The sequence below is a fragment of the Numenius arquata genome, chromosome 2 (genome assembly GCF_964106895.1).
Source record: "Numenius arquata chromosome 2, bNumArq3.hap1.1, whole genome shotgun sequence".
Taxonomy (NCBI): domain Eukaryota; kingdom Metazoa; phylum Chordata; class Aves; order Charadriiformes; family Scolopacidae; genus Numenius; species Numenius arquata.
Window position 1 is genome coordinate 107,736,959 of NC_133577.1, and position 17,039 is coordinate 107,753,997.

Below are 17,039 nucleotides of genomic sequence, written 5' to 3' on the forward strand. Positions count from 1 at the left end.
AACTTCCTGAGGGTGCACTCAATCCCCTTATCTAGATCATCAATAAAGATATTAAACAAGACTGGCCCCAAAACTGAGCCCTGAGGGACACCACTGGTGACCAGCCGCCAACTGGATTTCACCCCATTAATTACAACTCTCTGGGCACAGCCATCCAGCCAGTTTTTTACCCAGTGAAGAGTACACTTGTCTATGCCATGATTCGCCAGCTTCTCCAGGAGAACGCTGTGGGGGACGGTGTCAAAGGCCTTACCAAAGTCCAGGTAGACAACGTCCACAGCCTTCCCCGCATCGAGGAGGCAGGTCACATGGTCATAGAAAGAGATCAAGTTGGTTAAGCAGGACCTCCCTTTCATACACCCATGCTGACTGGCCCTGATCCCTTGGCTGCCCTGCACTTGCCGTGAGAGCTCACTCAAGATGATCCTCTCCATGATCTTTCCCGGTACCGAGGTCAGGCTGACAGGCCCACATTACTCAGCACAAACAAAATGCAAAAAGTAAGCACAGCTCCAGTTTCTCTTCATTTTCCCACTACTACTTGAGATATTACGATTAGCAGAAACTACAGAAATAAAGAAAACAGGTTACCTTAAGAGTAAGGTCTATAAAAGGATGTATTATACAAGCTAAAATCCTAGAGGGCCTAATTTTCAAAAAGCAGCATTTTCATTTACCATTCAAGAATAATTTACATGGACTCTCCACTGTTGGAAAGGAACAGAGTAATAATCCTCCAGCAAAGGGATCTAGTAGGTTAAAGAAATACTTCCGAGTAACATGAGTTACAGAAATCAAGATAAAGTCCAGAAAGTAATATGCAATCAAAACCAAGTTTTAAGAAAGCGGTGGTTCTGTATAAACCAGTCCTACAGGTGGCTGAACCCATTCCAGACTACAAAAGTGAGAATCACTGAAAATTAACCAAATCTGACGTTGCATTCTGTCTGCTTTGCTTTGTCTGAATTAGATAGATGCTCACTCTGTCTGTGTGGCTGACATAGCCTTAATCTCAGCCAAAGCGGTAATTGAAACAGGGACTCTGACGAGAAATTACCTTCCTGAGAGGGAGAAAACCTGTTTCGTGATCTGATGATAGATGCTGCAGTCACAGTACAAGACAATGCCTAGCACTGCTGCTCTTCCCAGCACTGGTCCCTGGGGCAGGTTTTGCCACAATACAGAAATGAGATTTCCAAGGAGAAAGCATCTTCATAAAAGATGAGATAGTTGTATCTTCAGTCTCCTCTCCCCCTCCAGATCCCACTATGTAGGAAGAACGCTGCCTTGCAATCTCAAACACAACCCAAGCACTTTGTTACCTGTACTGTCTTCCTCAGGCACCAGGATATATATATTTGTCCCTGAGCTTCCAGAATCCTTGAACTGTGCACACCACAATGGATAGGACCACCCAAACAATCAAGAGAGGCCTCTGTTAAAAACAGAAAACAAAACAAAGCAAAAGCCTCTCTTCAAAGACCTAGTGCCAGCATTAACTGACAGTCAGAAGAAATTAGAAGTCATGCTGACTAAAGGGAAGAGACCCAGCCTTTCAATGAAGAGAGCATCACTGGGGGGCTGCCCAGCTTCTGCAAGCTGAGGGGCAGGTACATGCCACGGCATGTGCTGGTGTCTGGGCACTCCAGGATCTGGCTCCAGGACTTCCTCAGAAAGTGGTGCAGTTTTCTCCACGGACACATCCCCAGGCTCCATTCCTGCAGGACAGAGCAGGGAGGGATGGGGCACACCTGAACCTTGCCCAGGGAGCCTCACAGAATTTGCTTCTTCTCTAATTTAGATGCACAATGAGAGACTGATGTGGATGGGACTAACACTGGGTCATTCACCCAGTGTCACCCACTAATGTAGTACTGGAAATCATCTTTAACACCAGATCTGATCACTATCCTTGACTGACATCTTTCTCCCCCCGTTTTTCCATGTGCAGCAGTAAATGAAAATCCTGGGCTGAAAAGCAATAGTCTGAATCTATTCCTAAACCTTAATGTTCACGGTGGAAACATTCCATGCTCCTTCACACTCCTTGCTGATCGGGACTTCAGCTAACTCTCATTGCCTCTTAGGACCATGTCTTTGGAAGTGAATTATCTGGTAGAGCAGATGGTCACAGATGTGCTAATATAATTATATCCACTAAGTTTCTCAAAAATTTAACATTTTTCTTCCCAAACACATTCATGTTCTGTCAAATGCATTTATGAATACCTATTGAAACACTAATATTTCCTGTTCTCACATCTGCTTGATCTCATCGGACTAGCTGTAGTGGAACATTTCCATTAAATTTAAAAGCTAAGCTGCTAGGTATAGATCAGACAAATCTGTATTTTTCTTTTAGGTTGGGGTAGCACCCTGATATTTTCCTGGAGAAAATACAACACTTCTCAGAAACGTCTCTGATCCACAGATTAAAAGTCAACTACCATGCAAAAGATTGTTCATATTATTCATAAGACTGAATAACTTTTTAGTTGTTTAATTGAACAACTTTTTGACTTTTTAAATTAGAACTATGTGGCTTCCAGAATTTGAGCACTGAATAAAGAAAAGTTACTTTTCTTTATATTTTAACTTTCAATAGCAACAACAATGAAATATTTTCTGCAAGAAAATAAATCCTACAGCTGACTTTTACTTATTATCTGGGGGAGCAGGCGAACCTTTAGGTTGTAACTTGGTTTTCTGTGAAAACAGAAGGAAATTGTATGTGCCACTTTGATCTCATTTGAGGCACAGTATGTTGCAGACAGTTTATTTTAAGCTTGCTCTGCTATGGAGATACTGAACAGTAGAAGGAAGATGAGAAGGAAGAACAGGTAAATTAATTCACCTAATTTCTGAAATTGCTATTTACAAGAAGTATATCTTTAATAATTCTTAACATAAGAAAAATGTAATGCTTTATATTTGTAATAGCGTATGTTTTAACTACCAAATATATGTAAGCTATGGAAACAGCAAATCAGCCACTTCCACACATTTGGAGGAGCCCTTGATCTATGAATATCTGTCGAATGATTGTTGCTAATGTGAATGATTTTGGTCCTGAATGTGGCTAGATGGAAAGTGCAAAGTTTTTTTCAAAACAAGTGTGGATCTCATGCACTATTTATATTGTTAAAAAATCCCATTACTGTTTTTTTGAAAATCTTGCAGAAAAGTAGTCAAAAGTAACAATAATTTCAGTGCTAAATGCTGCAGTGTCACTCACTGCGCTGTCAGCTGCAGCCCGTGTAGCATACTTGAGACCTCTAAACCCACCAAGTATAAAAAAATCCCTAATCCTGCCTCTTCATGCTCTCATTTTTCCACATCATTTTCCTTTGTAGACATAACTTTTCTGCTTTCACCGACTCATTCTCTTTTACTACAGAAACTGCAATGATTTGATGTTTGATCATCTTCAACCATAAGCCCCAGTCTTTTTACCATATTTACGATTCTGTCAGAGGTACGTGCGCTGATACCATAATTATTGACAGAGTCCTTTGCCAAAGTTAATTTCCCTTCACTGTCAAAGTATCCTCTACCAGCGGGGAGGTGGATGTTTATTTCAAGTAAAGATTTATCACTGTGTCACAGAACCCAGTCTAAGCAAATTTATTTTTCTACTTCATTTTGGAACACATTTCATATACCAGAAACAGCAAAGTTCTCTCTCAAGGTTTTGCACTCTAATCATGGTCTCTGTTAGTCAAAACTTTTCTTTATGAGATCTTAAATCTCCAGTCTTACATGGGACTGAATGTTATAAAATTTATTATTCCAAGCAAACATCTAGAAATTTTATTTTAGCCCTATTTATTGGAACATTTTCTTTCTGACAAAATATGAAGTCTAAAGAATTTTGCACCATCGATAATTGATCTTCCTCAGCCATTAGGAAATATTCCCCTTTTTGAAACCAGTATCACAGTATATTTGTCTCCTTGGTGCCTCCTTTTGCATCTTTCCAGGTTTGATTCTTGGTTTTAATCTACTGCATAAATCAACCTCAAAAGATTTCTTAATTCTTAATTCTCATTCACAGGGATGTGCTACAGAGCTAGGATGAGCAGGAAGACCCACCGAACCCAGTTTGTTAGGCATCCTACTGCTTCACAGGACTAAGAGAGTTACCAGCACTTCATTTTCGCTCATCGCTGAGCTGGACTGGAAGTACAATGTTCAGGTCTCCATAACACCTCCATGTCTCAACTGTTTCAAGAATCTGTACTGGCTTTGTTGTTTCTACTTTGTTTAGGAACATACTTTAACAGTAGAAAACTAGGTATGTATAATTTTCAGGTTAGAAATGATAATCACAGAGCAAGTCGTGAGATGAAAGGCCAGGACACAAAAAGACAGACGAGACTCACAGCACCTCCCTGACACACCTTACTACACTCAAGCTTTAATATAGTTCAAAACACCTTAAATCCAGGTCTGACAAACATTCTGTTGTCAGCAAAGTATTGTGTGAATGTGGAGTTTATGAAGCGTTGCATATTACTAACTGCAACTGCACATATACAGGCAGAGAGAGAAAACACGTGAGAGAGCAAGCAAGTCGCTCTACCAGCAGCACAAGTTACCCCACAGCGATCTGACAATAAATCTTTAATTTGATGCGAAGGCTCCATTCAGCCAAACAAAAATAGAGTTAAATCCATACTTATCTGATTTTGGCTTTTTTTACTGAGACTCCCAAAGAGAGTATTAGTTGTTACTAATTGCTGCTAGTTCTTCTCCACTAATAATGGGCAAAATTTCATAATTTCCTATTTTCTTATGAGCACAGAAATACCCATCCGTTTGGCAATGACTGGCACCAGGATGCCACACAAGAAATCACGGCCTTATCGCTAACAGCTGTCTCATACAACCCAAAGGCATGTCCATTTTCTGTCTTTTGCACACCTTACAAAATAACACAAACATTCCCGCTTCTCCCCTTAATGAATGCTTCTGAAAAGAGATGTTGAAACGTTACTGCACAAGTGACAGAAGTTTATTACGCAGCATCAAGGATTTAATGGGGTAATGATTATTCCTTGTATGCAATATCACAATCACTGTTTTGTTTAATATATATTTATATATATATTCTCAATTACATCAGTGGGAACTGGAATTCAAGTTTGAAACCACAAGGGGAAGAGTTTGTATGTTAGTACATTTCTACAATGCTTCAAATGTGCTTTAGGTTGCAAATATTTTTCCTGTGGGAAAAAAAAATAAATCTACATTTTCTTATTTCTCTATTTGAAAATTACTCATTTATTTTGATGGAAGTGCAAAGAGCATAATTTTGTTCATCAGACCAAGCACATTAAATTGCAGCTGAAAGGCGACGCATAAAAAAGGTTCTAAACAAATCATAATGTTCTTTTACAGTAGAGGCACAGACAAAGCCCACACTGGCAAACTAAACCATGAGCTTGGCCAAGTATCTTGGCCCTTCATCACTGAAGTCATCTAATCTTTTGTATGTCTTGACTCTGGTCTTCCCCGTGTTACTGTGAATTCACTATTTCATGCAGAAATCTTGCTGGGAACTACAGATTTATTGTTTTATAATCCCTACTACAGAAAAACTGATACTTTGCATAAATACTCTCACAGGGCTGTCAGCTAGTGAAGGAGCATTACAGTAGTAATGACTTTACCTCTGAAGTTCCCATCAAAGTGTTCCTAAAACTACAAAATGTAGATATGAAAAAAATAATTTGTTCTACAGCGATGGATGACAGTAGGAAGGAGTAATACAGAAAAAAGGAAAATTTTGGTGTAAGGATGGAAAGCCATACAATGGCCTTTAAGTGTCATGTCACCTTTGATGCTACCTAAGCAGGGTCTACACTACTGTCCCTTACTTTTTCTTTATTTTTTTAAATCATTTTTCATTTATTTCCATCTACGTAGGAACTTTTGACTCAGCACACTAGCGGTTTGAAACGTAGACTAACCACCCATCTCTTCAGCACTTCCCTTATAGAAATAAGTTGGGTGTTCAGCACCTGTAGCTGCACACGCTAAACAGCTCAGCATCCAATTTCTGAATGCATTGTCGAATCACTATCTAGTATAGTCACTCAGAAAGACTGAATGGGTGTTTTTTTTCCCTGTGGATTCAGCAGAAAAATTAAAGGCTTTTAGGCTGGCTCTTACAAAACGTTGGCAAACTCTTCTTGGAACTCTGCTCTGAGGAACTGAAAGCTCTGAATCGGATTCTTGCTTCATCAAGAGCAAGGATACAGTGTTTTGATGGATTTGCTGTATTGTAAAGCCCCTTTTCACAACTAGACTAGTATGAAAGGGAGAAAAGAATAATTTGATCATATGGTGGGTTTTTTTCAGAGTTTGCTTTTGGTAAAAAACTGTTTTAAATAAAGGAATTAACAGTCAAAATTACTAACTATTTATCACAGAGCTAATAATGAGCTAGACACAATCATGTATTTATTTTTAAACATAAAACACTATTCATATCTGAAAAAAAAAATTGTAAAAAACACCCCAAAATTGTGAATAGTTTTTCTTTAAAACAAAAAAGTGCCTAATACAAAGCAGAAAGGAAAACTAGAAGAGTGGTTCAATCCATAATAAGCAATTAAGTGAAAACACTCATTTAGGGTTTCTACACTGAAAATGAGAACAGTGCACTCTAACTCTACAGAATGCTATTATGACAAGTATTGTCATCACAAACATAAAACAGTACGAATAAATTATTACTTAGTCTTGTTTCCCCATCTCACTTTCCATACAGGCAACCAAGACACGTCAGGGTAAAGACTTTCAAGGGTATGTAACAAGACTGACACACTGCCAGGCGCTGGGATACATTGCGCACATACTGTGTGAAGAATTCATGGGAGGCATTAACTCCCGTTTCCCACCAAGTTTCAAACCCAGCCAGGGGCTGGTGATGCACACAAAGGCAAGACACGGCCATTTATGCTCTCAAAATTCCTATATCCATATTTAACTCACTTTTGCCTTGAAAAACATAGCTATGAATCCATTACAATGTTGTTAAAAAAGTTGCCAATCCTATTTATTTCATGTGATTTAGTATTCCTGTGACACTTACAACCTTTAAAATGTTGTACAAAAGTTGATAAACTGACAGTACTTTGATGAAGCAGACAGATGATGTCATCTCAGTCTAAAGATGTGGGAAAACAAATCACAAAATAGACTGACCTATCTGAGCCTGCACAGTTTATCAGGGAAAACTCAGGTATCAAATCAGAAAACTTCGGTTTTCCATCTGGCTTCACACCAATTCTCTTTTATTCTGAAACCCCTTTTACTTCTCCTTTTGACTCCTACTATTCTTATCAGCTGTCTACATTATTCTGCCTTTGTTTCTGCTGTCCTCCTACACTCAATCTGCTGGTATGGCTTTCAAGTAGGCACATTAACCTGTAGATTCATACCTTATATGCTCAGTAGTTACTAAGAAATTTCAAGATCTATTAATTTTTTCCTTCATCTGTTCAGTGGACTATTCTGTATTCTAAAAGTACTGAACCTCTTGACACCTCTGAGTATCAATGCACGTACTAACACAGTGACAGCAAAGAAGAGTCTGCCCGTGGTGCAGTGACAAACAGTTTTCTGAGTCTCATGAGCATTTAAGATGTACAAAGTATTTTTAGCCTGAATAGGGCGCAAAAGCAAAAACTCTTTTAAACCCTTTAAAACTTCTTTTAAACCTTTCTCTTCACCCAAAGCAACAAACCAAAACTAAATAAAACCATAAAATTTGTTCCAATTCAACACTGTATTTAGTCAAATGTTTAGCAGTTATTTTGAATGTACCTGTACTATATTGCTTACAATAAATATAAGCAAATTTTTGAAAGGTCTCTTCAAACCAAGACACAAGAAAAGTATATTTTAAAAAAGTAAAATGGGACATTCTGATCATATCAAAATTTAAGAGAAATCCAAAGAAATTGTTTTCACGTTGACTATTGCCCACAAGAAATAATTCAGTTTTCCAAAGATAAGGCAGGTGCAGACCACTTTGAATGACAAATTTAGAATCTAATCTACCAAACTATTCCAGAAGGAGACTGGAGGTAAAATTTGAGGTAATCCTTCCCAACCCCATCTTTTTTTTTTGACAGACCACCATCCCTCTACATGATACTTTACAGGCAGATGTAAGCTGCCTTTGCCTTCACTTTGGCCCAGCCAGAGACCATGTAGCTATATTAGTATAAGCCTTAGCCTGATCCAAAACAATTTTTTTCTAAGCAGGATTTAATTGCCTTTGGCTCAGCACCACAGTATCCATAGCCAAATACCCTCCGGTTTGAAGCTGGATCACACATGTATAGATGCTTTAGCACAATGTTAGAGAAAGCTTATGGCTGTCTGCAAAATACTAGTCACATTTGCTGTGGATAAGGTGAGAATGAGGATGGAAACAGATATATCATGTACATTAAGGAGCACGTAAACAGTCCTTCTCTGAGTCCTGATTGTTATAATGAAAGGGATAACAGTGGGACACGTATCTTCAATCCCCAAGGTTTCCAAAACGCACTATGAAATAACACTGGTATCTGTCTTGCAGGAGACATATAATGTCATTATACGTTTTAAAAGACGTCACCCCTAAACAGCTATTCTTTCAAGCAGGGACACTAGATGAGGAGAGCTAATATCCCAACTCTGAACAGAGAACCTATTAATTGTAAAGCCTTCATCCCACCAGCTTTCTGCCTCGGGCCTAAGCGTCACAGCAGAAGGCAGCACACCAAAGCTACAGTCTTCAGAAGTGCAAACATCACACCAGGGCAGAAATCCTGGCTGCTTTCAGTCAATTATTAGCATGCTGAGCACACAGGAGCAAGGAGAACAACCAGGATTTAGCCAGAATAATCAAAAAGATTAAGGTGAAGAAAATGAAAAAAAGATATGCCCTGGTGGCAGAAGGATTATGTTTATTGCTAACCATCTAAATACAGTAGAGATTCCAACCAACTAATTCTCTCCTCCCTCCTCTCATCCCAATTTTTCTATGCCACACTCTGACAAGTGAATATTCCCTTCTAACAGCACTGGTTTTCACAAGTCCCTTAGGTAGCTAGACTTACGACAGAATATTTTGGGAGTTAATCATAGAAGCACTGTAAAATTTAGGCTGGAAGGAACCACTGGAAGTCATCTAGTTCAAACCCAGCTTAGAGCAAGGCCAGTTAAAATCAGGTTGCTCAGGTTATTATCCAGTTGAGTTTCAAATTTCTTTTAATATTAAGAGTTGGTATGTAATTCACATTTCTCTGCAATAAAAGAGGTGAAAAGTCTCTTAGATAATATAAAATAGTGATCAATGACAGAACATAACATAGAAACTTACTTATTTTAGAAATCCTGTATCTTTTTTTTTTTTGTGGATATCATACTGCTCTTTATATTTGAGCTGATTAGGTATTATTTCCATTCTTTAAAGAAGCAAGCAATTGATCAGGCATCAAGAATAACTGAATAAAATTGTCATGTAAATTTTCAGCTGAATCCATATTCCTTTTGTGAAACTTTTCCATCATTAATCCAGAGCACAGGCTGGGATAAATGTGTATTTTTTTCTTCTCCATATTTTATTTTGCAGAACCATGAAAACATCAGATAATTTCCTACTGGCAATTTCTTTTTTCCTCTTCACAGCTGGATACTAGACTGACATACATGGTATTTGCTCATAGCATCCAATTTTTTGAAAAGTAATTTCTTCCACCCTATTTTGTGAATTGCTTCAATCATGACAATTCAAAAAAGAAAGACTTACTGACATATGACAAGATGAAAGCCATGATGGAATTTATCCTTTAAAGATATAAAGATGAATCTTAGAGCAAATTATAATAATCTTTATTATGCAACCATATCAAACCTAATTTATGAAAGATGACACGCTTTGTTTCCTGTCATGATCCTTACCCCACTAGCTTCCCTAAAATTCCAAAATACTTATTCAAAGATCACACGTTCACCAGGTTTTCAACATTGTCCACATCAACGTAATTATGTCGCTCAGGCTTTAGCCTTTGAAAAGATGTTACTAATAATACACAGAGGTTCTCTAACATACAACCTCACTTTTGTAAATGTCGCATAAAATGTATTTATGTTTTAAAGAAAATAAGTCTGGATGCCAAAAGTAGGCTGAACAATTCTACTTTATTACCCTCTGTAAGATGAACGCTGGATTTCACTGCACTTATCTGTGAGTAAAAAACTTCCAGAGGTAATAGTCAAAAGAACAGGTGAAATCCATCAAGTAAAACACTTTGTTCAAGGAGCTAAATCCTAAAGAGGATTTATCCTCAGAAGATACAATAGGAAGCATATGAACAAAAAGCTACACTCAGTTAGATCAGGCACTGTGAAACTGCAATCTCATTATCCCTCTGTAAAAACCCCATGTGCAAGTCTATTCATTTCAATGACAAAGCATCCAGACAAACAACAGAAAAACCCTCCACACCCTAAGGAGAGTTGGTCAGCTCGGCAGCAACAGGCCAGTTCGATTACTGCCTCTCTGATCAGCAAACACCTGTGTTTCTGTCCCTCGTTTCTTCCAGTGTTTAGTCTCTAGTTTTATACTTAAGACTCGAACCAATACAAGCCAGGAACAACTTTTTCATTCTACTTTTTCTCCCATGCAAGAGCAATAACATGGACTCCTACACATTCAAACAATATAAGGAATGATTACTGAAAACCAACAGTATAATTAAAGTAAAAAAATTAACCTCATTTATGCAGATGTACCAGACAGAGCAGTAGCAGCTGGAAAAAAAAAAAAGAGTAGGTGTCCTTTCTCTTTCCTCACATACTGTAAATCTTTGTCATGCAACCACAAGTTAGGTGACAGTTGTAGGTATGATCATCTCTTTGTTTCCCTTAATCAAAAATAAAAATTAGAAAGTTCCAGGGACTATGATGAGGAAATAAAACCAGCTGATGCTTGGAACGTGACTGTCACAGGTTATAAATATTGTCTAACCTTTTTCGCTTCAGAAATGTCATCTTAGGCCATATCCACAAAACATTCTATTAAAAAAGTTTTTTTTTTTCATGAGTGACCATGTTGTTTAAAGAAGTCCTAAATTTTAGAATGTAAGCCTTTTCTTTTTTTTTTTTAAACTGTTCTATAAAATTTTTGCTAAGTAATCTTTAATTATGTATCCACAAGTACTCATACTTCAAATACTTTATGAAATTAATGATGGCAGAATATTGCATAAAAAGAATATGAGCAGCATTTACTTTATTTGTGCAGTCTTGATGGAGGTTCCCTGCCTTCTCTGGTCAGATATTTAATCATGCATTCTTCACACACTTCTAATATATAATAGCCCTTTTCATAAGGTTATGCAATCACTGGTAGCAAACTACGATCAACTTGTCTCGTTTACATGAAGAATATTCTGGCTCCATTAAAATTTTCTCATCATGCAAGATATGATCTTTTTCTATTGCATAAATATGTGACAACAGAATGTCACTTGTCATGATAAAAGATAGCATATTCCCATCTTTTATCTTTAGGCATGATTATACATACCCAAAAGACAACACTTTCAAGAAACCATGTTATTTAATATTCAGAACGAAGAAAAATCAATGATAAGAAAACATGTGGACACCAGACTCCACAAGACTAAAAACTAAGCCACATCAGTAACATTTGAAAAATGAAATTAGCACTGGATGCTGCAAGATGACCCCCTGTGGCGTCACAGCAACAAAGTTATGCAAAGCTTCATACGACTGAAGGGGTCCTCTGAAGGCTCTGCTTACTGATCTCCAGCAGAAAAGGTCACGGGCTATGTTGGAGAGGCTAAAAGGCAGGAAACAGTTGGAAGGAATGAAGAAATATCTCACAGGCAGTAATAAAAATTTTATAGGGTTTGCATGTGAAGCTAACTGATCTGTTTGTAAAATTGTCTATGACTTAAGCTCAGTCAAACTATATTATTCAGAATGACCACGTTATATGTAAGATACACATAAACAGTGCTTTATTTAGCTTGTTAAAGAAAGAAATGAAGCACTTTGGTATAAACTCACAAAATTATTACTCAAAGAAAGAGAAAACAGACAGGGGTTAAAAGTAATAAGAAACTAAAAAACATTTCTTATTGATGAACAGTCAGGATAAAACTGTGCTGTCTTCTCTGGGACTCTAATTAGGTCTTTCCCCTTTAAGAAAGAACATTGTGTCTAGTTTTCTTATTACTCTTATGGAAGCATTGAGGGACTCACAATTAAAAAGGAAGAGATCAGTGACCTGCTACGTGGTTTGGATGCACACAAGTCTATGGGACCGGATGGGCTACACCCAAGAGTGCTGAAAAGAGTTGGCAGACGTGCTCGCCAAACCGCTTTCCATGATTTATATGAAGTCATGAGGTCCCAATGGACTGGAGGGTGGCAAATGTAACACCCATCTACAAGAAAGGCAAAAAGGAGGATCCAGGAAACTATAGACCTGTCAGCCTGACCTCAATACCAGGGAAGGTATGGAGCAGGTCATCTTGAGTGTCATCACAAACCATATAATGGGCAACCAGGGGATCAGGCCTAGTCAGCATGGGTTTATGAAAGGCAGGTTCTGCCAGACGAACCTGATCTCCTTCTATGACAAGATGACCCGATTATTGGATAAGGGAAAGGGCTGTAGATATTATCTACCTGGGCTTTCAAAAAGCATTCGACACTGTTCCCCATAGAATTCTAGTGGAAAAACTAGCTGCACATGGCCTGGGTGAGCATACGATCTGCTGGATCAAGCACTGGCTGTCTGGACGGTCCCAAAGAGTGGTGCTCAATGGAGTTAAATCCAGCTGGCGGCCGGTCACAAGTGGTGTTCCCCAGGGCTCAGTGTTGGGAACATTTCCGTTTAACATCTTCATTGACGATCTTGATAATGACATAGAGTGTATCATCTGTAAGTTCACAGATGACACCAAGTTAAGCAGGAGTGTTGATCTGCACGTGGACAGGGAGGCTCTACAGAGAGACCTAGATAGGTTGGATTGATGGGCCAACATTAATGGTATGAACTTCAACAAGACCAAGTGCCAGGTCCTGCACTTGGGCCACAACAACCCCATGCATTGGTACAGGCTTGGGGAAGTGTGGCTGGAAAGCTGCCTGGCAGAAAAGGACTTGGGGGTTCTAATTGACAAGCGGCTGAATATGAGCCAGCAGTGTGCCCAGGTGGCCAAGAAAGCCAATGGCATCCTGGCTTGTATTAGAAATAGTGTGACCAGCAGAAGGAGGGAGGTGATTGTCCCCCTGTACTCAGCACTGGGGAGGCCACACCTGGAGTATTGTGTCCAGTTTTGGGCACCTCAATACAAGAGAGATATCGAGGTGCTGGAGCGGGTACAGAGGAGGGCAACGAAGCTGGTGAAGGGCCTGGAGCATCAATCGTACAAAGAACAATTGAGGGAGCTGGGACTGTTTAGTTTGAGGAAGAGGAGACTGAGGGGTGACCTCATCACTCTCTATAACTACTTGAAAGGACATTGTAGAGAGGTTGGTGCTTGTCTCTTCTCACAAGCAAATAGAGATAGAAGAGGGAATGGCTTCAAGTTGCAACAGGGTAGCTTTAGACTAGACATTAGGAAGAAATTCTTCACAGTAAGAGTGATCAGACACTGGAACAGGCTGCCCAGGGAGGTGGTTGAGTCACCATCCTTGGATGAGTTTAAGAGTCGTTTAGATGCGGTGTTGGGGGATATGGTGTAGGGGAGAACTTTGTAGAGTAGGGTTGATGGTTGGACTCGATGATCCCAAGGGTCTTTTCCAACCTGAATGATTCTATGATTCTATGACTCAGAGGAATACTTAAATATACAGTCATAAAAATAATTTAGAAAATACTCAGCATTTTGGAATAGTGGATAAATCCTGAATTAAGTCTCCACTTGACTCATGCTCCCATTAATCTCCACTCTAAGGTCACAGTGGCTTGCACTCCATTTTGAAGCATTTGTCTAAGTATCTCGTTTTCTCCTTTTCACTGTCAAAGCTTTTGAAACTTCTGACTGAGCAGCAGCATTGCACTGCATACACCAATGTTTTGCAGATGAAAAAAACAGGCATAAATAATTCTTTATACTGCTTCTTTTCACAAATGTAGCTACCAGTTCAAAACGATAAACCAACTACAGAAAATGTGTGTGACAAGCGCATGATTTGGAGCTCTTGCCAGCAGTCTCCCACAGCAGGCTGGTGGTAATCATTCACTTTTCATCACAGTCTCATTCTACGCTTAGTGTGAGAGCTTTGCTACCCTTTTCTAGCTGCACGTCCTATATAAAATCTGAAGTTATGTTCTCATTTATCTGGGATTTGTCAGTGCAAATATGTTACTGCTAGTAATTTGAAGAGTCAAGCTGAACAACAGTTTTTCTTGATTCTTTTTTTTTGGGGGGTGGGAGAGTTTTGTGTTTTCTCCTCCAGCCTCACTGATTATTCTCCCTTGTACCAGAATGACAGGACTGAAAATTATTCCAGTAAGGAGCCAGATCCAGCAGCAGCCAAAGCAGGCCGTAGCCTAGGGTAGCTGCTAGCTTGTTTTTTCTGTATCAGAAAAGAGACGGACTGGCTGTGCCTGCCCAGCTGGTCACTGGCCTCTACTTAAGTGACTTTGCCCATTGTTGCCAAAGGACCGAGGGGGAAAGGAGGCATCTTTCATCCCAGTTGTAGTACCATTACTAACATCAACAAGGAGCAGAAAGTCACCTCTGTTTCCAGCTCTTCCTGTACCTCCTCTTTGGAGGAGAACATCCAACCCTTCACCCAGTGACTTGACCCTCCCCATCAGAAGAGAAGGTTCCGGGGAGACCTTATAGCAACCTTCCTGTACCTAAAAGGAGGCCTACAGGAGAGATGGGGAGGTGACTCTGACTTCATCAGAGCGTGGAGCAATAGGATGAGGGGTAATGGTTTAAAACTGAGAGGGGAGATTTAGATTAGGTATTAGGAAGAAATTCTTTACTGTGAGGGTGATGAGACACTGGAACAGGTCGCCCAGAGAAATTGTGGATGCACCATCCCTGGAACTGTTCAAGACCGCATTGGATTGGGCTTTGAGCAACCTGGTCTAGTGGGAGGTGTCCCTGGCCATGGCAGGAGGGTTGGAACTTGACAATCTTCAAGGTCCCTTCCAACTCTAACCATTCTATGATCACCCTGGCATGTCTCTATCAGAGAACAGAGATGAGTGCTGGAAGAAGCAGGGGGACAAGAGGAGGCAGGGCACGGGCAGGAGCATGGGGCAAGGGATGTGTTGGTCATAAAAGTAAGAAAGTTCTTGGAAGGACTGGACACAGGCTGGGATAGGAGAGAGAAAAAAGAGAGATACCTTAAGTCTTCTGAAACCTGGGGACTACTCCCTGCCATAACAGTATTTCCAAGGCTCTCGTCCACCAGCACAATTTTCTCATTAAACTCTGACAAGCCCTCTTATTTCCCTCTGCCACCAACCAAAAAAAAAGCAATATTGCTATTGTCAAGAAAACCTGATTTGGCTCAAACAGAAAAATTAAACTGTGGAATAAAGGATCTCCCATTCCATAGGCAGCTTCCTCCATCTTCTTTACTGTTTGCCCATAATTTCCTAATTTCATGCTTGTCTAATTTAATATCCTTCTCTGTTGCCTCAAACTACATCTCTATATACACTCATAAACTACATGTCTCTATATGCTCATAGTCATACTGTATGCCAATGTCTCACAATTGCTCTTGCCAGAAATGGGAAACAGTACAGCTCAGAAGAGCACAGGAACTAGACAGATTTTAGAGCTCTATGGGCTCTGCCCCTTCAAGTTACACTGTTTTGCAGGACAGCGGGTCAGCAGCACCGGTAACTCTCATTCCTGTCTTTCCAGGGTATGGTTCAAGGCATCCCTCAATCATCCACTTCCTACAGATGTCCAATTTTTTCCATACAAATCCATATGAATTTGGTTCATACAACATGACTTATATGGAATAGCCCATAACCCGTCTCTTTCTCCTGTATTCAATCAACTCATACCTATTGCGCCTGAAATCCACTAAATCAATTTATGAGTTCAGAGCAGGTCCTAACATTACCCTTTTTCCTTGAAACACTCCAGTTGTTCTTGTATTGATTCCATCTATTCTGAAACTTCCCTTTCACAAAGGTTCTACTTTGACAGGTAGGAAAATCAACTAATCTGTTATTAACTTTTACTGGATGTATTGATACACAATGTATACCTTCTGATTGGTTTTACAACCTTTACCTTAACCTGCAGCCCTCTATATAATGAGTAAACTATGAACTGACCATGAACCACCCCTGCCATGTTTTGTTCACCATATCTGGAAACAGCTAGAGTGAAACAAAACCCTTACCATCTACAAACTGTTTTCTGGAAGGAGAATGACTGTGCCCAAGAATTTAAAGAATTCAAGAATTTATGTATTCTAGCTGATTTAGGGAGATCTGAATACCCACACCAATGACAACAGGGGTAAAATGAGCATTTAAACCAGAAGCTAACATGTTCAAGGGTGAGGAAAAAGAGACACACCATCAAAAGAAACAGGAACCTTGACCAGGCAAAGGTTGGAGGTACTTGTTGCAGGGAACAGTATAAGAGCAACTCCGCGTTTGAAGGGGAAGAACAGCTTGGAGATGTGCCCTCCATGAGAAAGCCTTGCAACTCTCCTGGGACTCCGAGCCACCAAAGGATGCCCCAAGAGGTCCACAAATGAGCAGGGAATGTTGCATAGCCCCACTTATGACCCTGCTTCAATGCGTATATTTGTGTGTCTTCTACACTATTGTTGCTCTTAGAAACCCCTCATGTACTACATGCAAATGATAAAACTGAGCATTCCCATGCCCTGGAGAAGGAACACAGCCAGGGACTGCGACAAGTGAATTTTACATCTTGTCCCACATGCTTAGAGTTCTGCAAAGCTGTCTGAATATGTTACTGGAGTAGGCTGCTGGCTTACTT

General features: G+C 39.6%; 1 protein-coding gene across 15 annotated transcripts in view; it reads right to left on the reverse strand.

Annotated features, from left to right (window-relative positions):
• CADPS2 (calcium dependent secretion activator 2) overlaps positions 1-17,039 on the reverse strand; it is a 318,019-nt gene that overhangs the window by 160,980 nt on the left and 140,000 nt on the right. The gene's annotated exons all lie outside the window — the stretch shown is intronic.